The sequence below is a fragment of the Rhamphochromis sp. 'chilingali' genome (assembly GCF_963969265.1).
Source record: "Rhamphochromis sp. 'chilingali' genome assembly, chromosome: 22".
NCBI classification, from domain to species: domain Eukaryota; kingdom Metazoa; phylum Chordata; class Actinopteri; order Cichliformes; family Cichlidae; genus Rhamphochromis; species Rhamphochromis sp. 'chilingali'.
The window spans coordinates 5,882,565-5,890,753 of record NC_137950.1 but is presented as its reverse complement, the minus strand read 5'-3'; the positions used below and the strand labels follow the sequence as shown (position 1 = coordinate 5,890,753).

Below are 8,189 nucleotides of genomic sequence, written 5' to 3'. Positions count from 1 at the left end.
ACACCGAAGGAACTGGTCTGCCACTGGGAAATGTAGTCATTTTGTTGGCCAGCGTTCATTCTTCTTCTTCTTCAGTCAAGTTTAACGGCAGCTTGCATCCAAAACTGTTGCATTACTGCCATCTCCTGGCTGTTAACCGTCCGTCACTCCTGAATCCTCAGATCCTCTTGATGAGACCAGTACTTCTCAAAAAACCACCACTTTCCCTTCACCATGACTTAACTTATTAACCACTTGTTCAAATGTAAGTTCCCTTCCACCACTCATTTCACCCCACATCACCCTCCTGTGACTTACATACTTCCTACAACTAAGGAGTACATGCTCAACCGTCTCCATATCAGTGCACCCATCACACAACCCAGTCGGATGTTTCCCTATCCGAAAAAGAGTACCATTTAAAAAGCAGTGGCCCGTTCGTATTCGACTGATAACAACCTCCTCACGTCTCTGCAATCCGCTACTCCTCTTAGCTTCTATTGTGTTTTGCACCCTATATAAATGTCTCCCTTTTGTTTCATTATCCCATGCCATTTGCCATAAGTTCCGACTTTCTGCCCAAACTACACTTTTCCCTTCAGATTTTCACAATGGTAACTGTACATCTATGTCCAGCGTTCATTCTATTGTTGTACCAGGTATTTCTAGGTATTGTTTCACTTACAGGTATTGATTCTTTAAGTTCACTTTGCATTTTATTTTGAAGGTTAGTTTCTCACAGGGCTGTGTTTTTACTTCCCTCCACTGTTCTTTTACCTTCCTTCCTTAATACCTGGATTGAATTCATGTGTGTCTTATTATCCGTCAACCTGGTTCATGTGTAATCACACTGAAATCACATCGAAACAGTCAGTTTTTACTGTGTGAGCCTAAAAAGTTCACTAGATAAACATATGAATTTACACAAACATTTGTGTATCTTGACAGAATGGTTGTGGATCATTTCAAATCACAAATGCTAGTCAAACTTGGAATAAATTAGAAGAAAAAGTTTAATAGTTATTAGTGTAATAGGGTTATGATATTAGTGGCTATTTTTCTTACAACTGCAATATTTAAATATTTTCTTCTTGTAGTGAAAAGTACTTTGAGCGCTCAGAGTAGAAAATGCAGTCCATTCACCATTTTACAATTCTTACAATCAGCTGCTTGGCAATGACGCGTTACAAAGTGGAACAATGGTTTGGCGTCTGTGATGTGGTCAGGCCATTTTTGCAGATACTGAAAAAATATATGGGCATTTTAATTTCATTCAAATTTTGGTTGAAGAAACCTTTAAAAAAAGAGTCCTATACTATGTAGCAAAGAAATTCAAAAGTGGAAAAGTGTACATTTTCTCTTTTATCTGAACACACTTAAATGACTCTGTCCTTTGAATTCTTCTGCCTTCTCTTTGTCTTCTCGTCTCCTGAGCTGCAGCAGCATCCATACAGCAGAGCAAAGATGACCAGAGAGAGAATTACCAGGACAAACACTCCAATGACGGCAATACCACCCAGTGCCCACGGCTCCTGATGCATACGATGAAGGAACCACTCCACCCAGTCCTCAGGTGACCCTGTGGGTTTCTGCTGGTCTAGTACACTGTATAGAGAATGATCAACCAGATGAAAACCAGGTAAACCTGCCCTGATATTTACCAACTCACACAATCTTATTAATACCATTATTTGGCACTAAGAGCTGAAAGAAGCACATTATCTGCCAACTAAAAAAGCTATTTCACACTCCAAATATCTAAGCAACAGATATGTTATATTTTTATTGGCACGGCCCATTAATCTGCAGGTGTTAAGGCCTTTCGTCACCGAAACTCACCTCTCCACCGCCATGTCCTGCCAAGTGAACGGCTCACTGAGTCTTAACAGAACGTGAAAACACAGCAGAGTATGACAACAGAAAACTTCGACTCTTTAGCTGCTTTTCTGATCCACAAGCCGAACTAGAAAGGATTTTTTAAATAGTCCAAAATAACAGTTTACTTTCACTTCGAGCGCAGGAGTGGTGTTCTGAATATGCAAACATAGCACAGTTCCTGTTTGCATTTCCAGGTGACTGCCATTTCAAAGTAAAAGCAACAGCTCATGGTTAATGTTTAAACTCACAATGGCAAAGAGGAATTCTGCTGATAAGGAATGTGCACGATGGAGCAACGAGTCACTGATGACATTTTGATCCTCGCTCTTATAGACTGTGGTGACTACATTAGGTATAAGAACAAAGAAATGTTTATTTAATTAAAGTATTTAACATCTGATACATTTACAAAAGCAAGAAGAAGCAAAAACACATAAAAGTGGCGTCTCAGAAACACTTTCCTGTATGTCACACTACTATTTTACAATATAACGGGAATACATTTAAAACTGTGGCATCAAACAATGAATAGTTCACATTTTCCATTGGCACGATTTGCTTCACTGAGCCAGCAGGGGGCGCTTTGTTTTTGAACAAAGCTATGTTTCTGCTGAACTTCGTGCCCAGAGCACACATACATGTTGGAATGTACACTGTCCGTGTTGTTTCCCACATTCCTCCTGAATGTGAACATCATCGCAAACCACATTTGTAATAACTGAGTCACTGTGACATTTCAGGACATATCAGCTTTGTTGTTGTGTCTCTTTGCCAATGAAACTCTGCCACACAGTGTTACATTGTTCTGGTTTATAATGAATCTTGATGAGTTGTGCCTTTCAGCTGCATTGCAGTGGTGTGGCTCTCTGGATGATAATCGAGTACTGGAAATATCATGGCACCAACTTCCCATCCTTGCCTGTTTTTGATACCCACTTAATTCTTCCAGAGAAGCGCGAAGAAGGATGGAGATGATGTTTCTAGGTGTGTTCTGTCCTGTCTCTTCCTCAGATGTTGTGCAAGGGTTGAACTCTTGAGGGCTGGTGCTTTGGCTTCGTAAAACAACAGCAGTGGATGCACGAGAGTAATATCATGAAGAGAACCGTGGCTGTGAGGAGAAAAACAAGACAGGAGGGAGAAAAACAAAACAAAACAGAGTCACGGGGTGGGGTCAGCACAAGCTGGGAGACAATTTTGAGTCTAGAAATTTTCTACACAATTACTGGGTCCTATACTGTGAAGCAAGAACAGCATACTCAGGCAAGCTCAGTGTACCTGGGCACATGAAGGAGGTTATCAACTCCACAAGTCAACCCACAGTTTATCAATCTAGCTACAAGCATGTTCTTTTAAAGTGGATAAGTCTACTGGCAGCAGAGTGACTGATTTTTACAGAAGAACATAAAACTATATTATTAAATGCAAGCACAAAACACAGCTGCTGCAGGCAAACCAGCGTGGATGTGTGTGTTATTAAAAAAGCACTGTTGTGTGCTTTAAGTGGTCAGTAAGACTTGAAAAGACCTACTGTATGGAATAACTGACTGCTGATTTTACACCTAATGGTTTCTTATCTCCAACCGTGCATATGGCCCACCTTTTATGTAAACTGCCTTCATATTACTGAATAACCCACGATTAACCCTAAAATTATCTGGATAAATCCAAAACCTAGTGATATAGATGTCAGGGTCGTTTTGAGTTTTCTCTAGCTTTGTACTCTTATTTATCTTTATGACTCTGTATTCTTTAGTGTTGACATTTAGCTTCCTATTATTCGTTCCTTTGATTCCTGAGTGCCTTTAGTTCAGTGCTCCTGCTCTGAAGGTTCATTCTGTGTTTGTGCTTTTGTGATGGAACTGTGTGTGAGCTCCATAGCCCTCTGCTTATGGTGTTATCTTTACTCTCCGTGTGCTTACAAGTTTCCTGTTCTTCTTTGCCATTAGTCCCCTGTCTGCTTTAGTTGATGATAGGTTTGTTAATCCCCTTCTGTAATCCCATTTTGCTCCTTCTATCTTGTCCATGTGTTTATCATCTGTCTCTGTGTCAAATTGGTAATCTCCATAATCACGAGGTGTGTTTTTATCGTCTCCTTCTGTTATTTGTTGCGTTCTCCCCTTGTGGCAGTGTGTTCCCTGCGTGTGTGTTTCCTCCAAGTCAATTCCCTGTTCACCTTACGTGTTGTTTTTTTCCCTGTATGGACACGGTTCAGCATTAAAAGCTGTTTCTGAGTTCAAGTCTCGTCTCCTGAGTCCTGCATTGAGGTCGACTTCAACAGTGCCAAACTGTGACAACAGGCCTCTGGTTTAGATGGCCATGTATGATAAAGTTACATGTAAACTCCCCACCTGCCACATAGAACATTTAAGTACCTTTTATTTTACTGGCTTATTTGTGAGGCCTGCAGCTAGACTGCTTTGGTTTACTTTTACTAGTAATGGCGAAATGTCTAAGCATAGCTACATCGCTGCCAACCCACTGCTGAAATGCTCCTGATGTCATCCATGTTAGCAACAATGAGCTTTCAGCCATGGACCCCTATGATTGGATCGACTTGTCTTGCATTACACCGGCCACTGACTTCACTTCTTTACTTTATATCCACTCCACACTCCAATATCAAGAGGGAGGTGGAAATGAAATAACTACTCAGCATTTATCATACACGGGTGAAGTTCAAACCAGAGGATTTACATAATGAATAAATAAATGATTTTTTGTAATTCCACTTACATATTCAATTCAATTCAATACTTTATTGTCCCACTAATTTCGCCTTGTGTGGCATATTTTGAATGATGGATCAGTGCTTAAAACTCACCAATAAAGAGGAGGAGGACGGCAAAGGCTCCCACTTCCACTGGAGTTGCTTCTGGGAGAGCCTGTAGTTTGGTCCACACCCTGCGAAAAATATCTTGCAGCTGCTGGTCCATGCTGACTTCTGGGTGCAGGAGTTGAAAGAATGATTTTCCAAAAGAAAAAGGCCTCAGTAGAGCTCTAAATGTAGAAATGAAAAAAAAAAAAAAGAAGTAGTTCAGCTCCACCCTGGACTGCTCCGATTTTACTCTTCCACCCTGCAATTACACCTCAAGCCTGATTTTTTTTTTTAATTCTTTCAATCTCTAAATCCTCTATGCTTTCCAAATACTCACTCATTATATATCAGCACCACTAATTAGTCTACTGTATGTGTAGTGAGATTTGGCAGACCACATGTCTAGGCTATACGTGTTTGTGAACAGACTGTGTGCGAGGCTTGTGTCAGGCCTGGTGTGTTTGTATCCACAGACAGGAGAAACCTTCCTGCGTGTGCAGTTTAATTATAAACAAGGCTAACTATTTCAGGCCTGGCATTTCAAAACTGAGGCCTGTCATCAGCACTGGAGCAGCTGTGTGTGGGAGAAGCTGCAGAGGCGATAAGGGCACAGGAACACGACAGGACACTGAAGACAAATTCTGAATGGACTAAAAAAACCTGCCGACTAACCTGTGTGGAACCAAGTCTGTACTGATTGAGTCCAGTCTCTTTAACACAGTGCCAAAACACGTCACATAGTAATTTCAAAGCCCTGGATTTTCATATAATGTTAAAATAGTTGTTAAATAAATAAATTGTGATAAATCTAGAAACAAAAGGCGTTCTTCCGGCTTTATCCATTTTTGTTGTAAAGCTAGCATTTTTTAATGTAAAAAAGCAAAACAGTTAAAAAAAAAAAAGATTTACATTTACTTTTTGATTGGCCAAACTCTCTAATTTAGTTGTTTTGATTAAGTTTACGAAATTATTTTTTACTTTTTTTTGTCTTTGTCTTAACCCTCACCCATATTTAAGAGACTTGCATTGAGTATAGGTAAGTTTAGCTAATGCTAGTTTTTTCGCCTACCAAGCTAATGTAATGCTATATATATATAATGCTAACTAGCAGTTAACTGATCTTGCTGAAGCGCAGCAGGACTGGTGTATAAAACTGACACTGGTTACACTGGGACACTCTCCAAGTAAAAACATTTAAAACACTGTTTTTGATTTAGTTGAACAGTTAATATCCAGCTATTAAATATAACATTAAAAGTACGATACCCAAGACGCCCTGCTGTTTGTTGCTAGGCAACATAGTCACAAAAATGTTTAAAAAAAAGTTTGTCATGGATTACTGGATTTATCAATTTATCTATTTTACCATTTGACTATTTTATGTATGGATGCAATGTTTTGTATATCCGTGTTGTTTCTTTTAGTTTCAACTGTTTGCTCTGATGCTTTTCTGTCTTTGTGTTGTGTATTACACCATATATCTTGGTGTATGTTCATTTCCAAGGATGACTAATTAACTACTGATTTAGAATGGTCTTTCAGTAACTGTACAACCACATAGTGGTGTACACAGTGATTTTAGATATATTTAATATACTAATATCCCCTTTTTTCATTGGCATAAACAAATTCAGTACCTATGCAGATTTAACATGTCATTTTCAACCATTTCATATATTAGACACTGCACTTATATCATTAATATACTAAATAATGAATTTTTGATCCAATGCAGAACCCTGTGGAACACCACATCTACCGTCAAAACTGATGACGGTGATCTGCAAACTGTACATATTAAAGCTTAAAGCATATTAAAGCCTTACTTGTTGTTTATTAGTGATGCATACACACATATGCTGTACTGTACTAATCTATTAAATCTGTTTAGTTTAATGTGTGCGTAACTCTAAGTAAAACTATGTGATTATTCAGAATTTCTACCGACTCTTATTCTTTATCAGATCAGGAAGTACTATAGTTTTTTCTTCTTTTTTTTTTTTGTGGTTGTCATACTTGACATGTTCTGTTGCTTTAGTCATGAAACATCAGTCTGCAGTTCATAACGGATTTCCTGTTATATTTGTTTTTGACAGTCAGTTCCACATGACAGAGTGTGCTTTTAACACTTAATACCCCCAAACACTGCATTATTTCATCATAAGTGCCTAAATACAGATACTTTTACCCTGGGCGAATATATGTGTATATTCTTTTTGTTTATAGCAGCTCGTCCAGCTGATTCCAAGCACCTGCTGGAGTGAGGCTGAAGAATGTGAGGCCTCTGCTGCTGACCCTCTTCACACTGCAACCTCTTGTCTTTGTCCTTCCGCTGCGCTCACATTATGTTTGGCAAGGCGCAAACGAGAGTAAAACATGTAACAGAAATCAAAGAAATCACCTTCTTTGGGCTTCATATAGACAAGTTTGCTTATTTAGTACCTGTTTTCTTTACTTTACAGCACTTAAGCATTTCCATTTGAGAATGACAAGTACAGTAAGTGTGGCCTTCAAATGTTAGTCTGTATAAACTTGGCATAAAGCACAGTAAAAGCTGACATGTGCAAAGACAAGAAAAAGCTCTTACCTCTTTAGCAAATGTGTGCCACTACTTCCACTTGGTAACTCTTCTCTGACAGCAGAGCCAAAGGCAGAAGTAAACAGTCCCCAGAACGTTTCACTGACTTTTACTCCTGCTTGTTTTCTCCCTCCCCCTCTTCTTTCTCTCTTCTCATAAGTTAGTTTGTGGTGCCTGCAGGTCTTCTGCTCTTCATCTAATTAGCCTGCTTCAGTTCAGACTGAGAGAGAGAGAGAGCAGCACTGGATGTTTGGACGTAATATGACTCTTTGAGCAGATCAGCAGCCGTTTCTTTTTTATGACCACAACTGTTCCTCCTGTGAGAGTGTTCACTTTCTCCTGCTTTTCTCAGAGAGTTTGCGTACCTCCTCACTCTTTCCCCTCCCTTCTCCCTCCTCCAACTAGTTTCCAAATCAACTCTTTCCCTGCTTTCGCTGTGTCTCTCTCCCCCTCACCCTCTATCCTGTCTGTACATCTGAACACTCATTCACTGTTTTTTCCTCCTCCTCCTCCTCCTCCTCCTCCCTCTCTGTCTCTCTGTCGCTACAGACCAGCTGTGCCAAGGCCTCTTTTTTGTCTTCAGTCACCCTGGAGACGAGGCTGCTTCTAAAAGAAGCAGGGGGTGGTGTGTGTGTTTGTGTGTGTGGTGTGTGTGTCCATCCTTCTTGTGTCCTGCCATCTTAGCTATTACCAGCGTGTTTTTCTTTGTTTTTTGTTTTGCGTTTGCTGTTGATTCACTTAAGTGAAAAAAAGAGAAAACTCATGACTTGAGGTGCGGCTGATATCCGCCCTGGGAGTTTCTCCCGGATCAGAGGTGGGGTGTTCTTCACTGGAAGGTCTCTCTGAAAGAAGGAACAATCAGGCCATTTCTTCTGTTTTTCTGTTTATTTTCTGACCAGTCCGCCTGGCTAGGATGTGTTCTCTAGTTTGTTTAGAGAA

At 39.9% G+C, this 8,189-nt stretch overlaps 1 long non-coding RNA gene across 1 annotated transcript; it reads right to left on the bottom strand.

Moving 5' to 3' along the window:
- Nucleotides 1–4,786: 4,786 nt before the first annotated feature.
- Nucleotides 4,787–7,766, bottom strand: LOC308390199. Its single transcript, XR_013970415.1, has 3 exons — nt 7,260–7,766; nt 6,925–7,004; nt 4,787–4,854 (listed from the first exon to the last, which is right to left on the bottom strand). It is a non-coding gene; the product is annotated as an uncharacterized lncRNA (long non-coding RNA).
- Nucleotides 7,767–8,189: the final 423 nt, after the last annotated feature.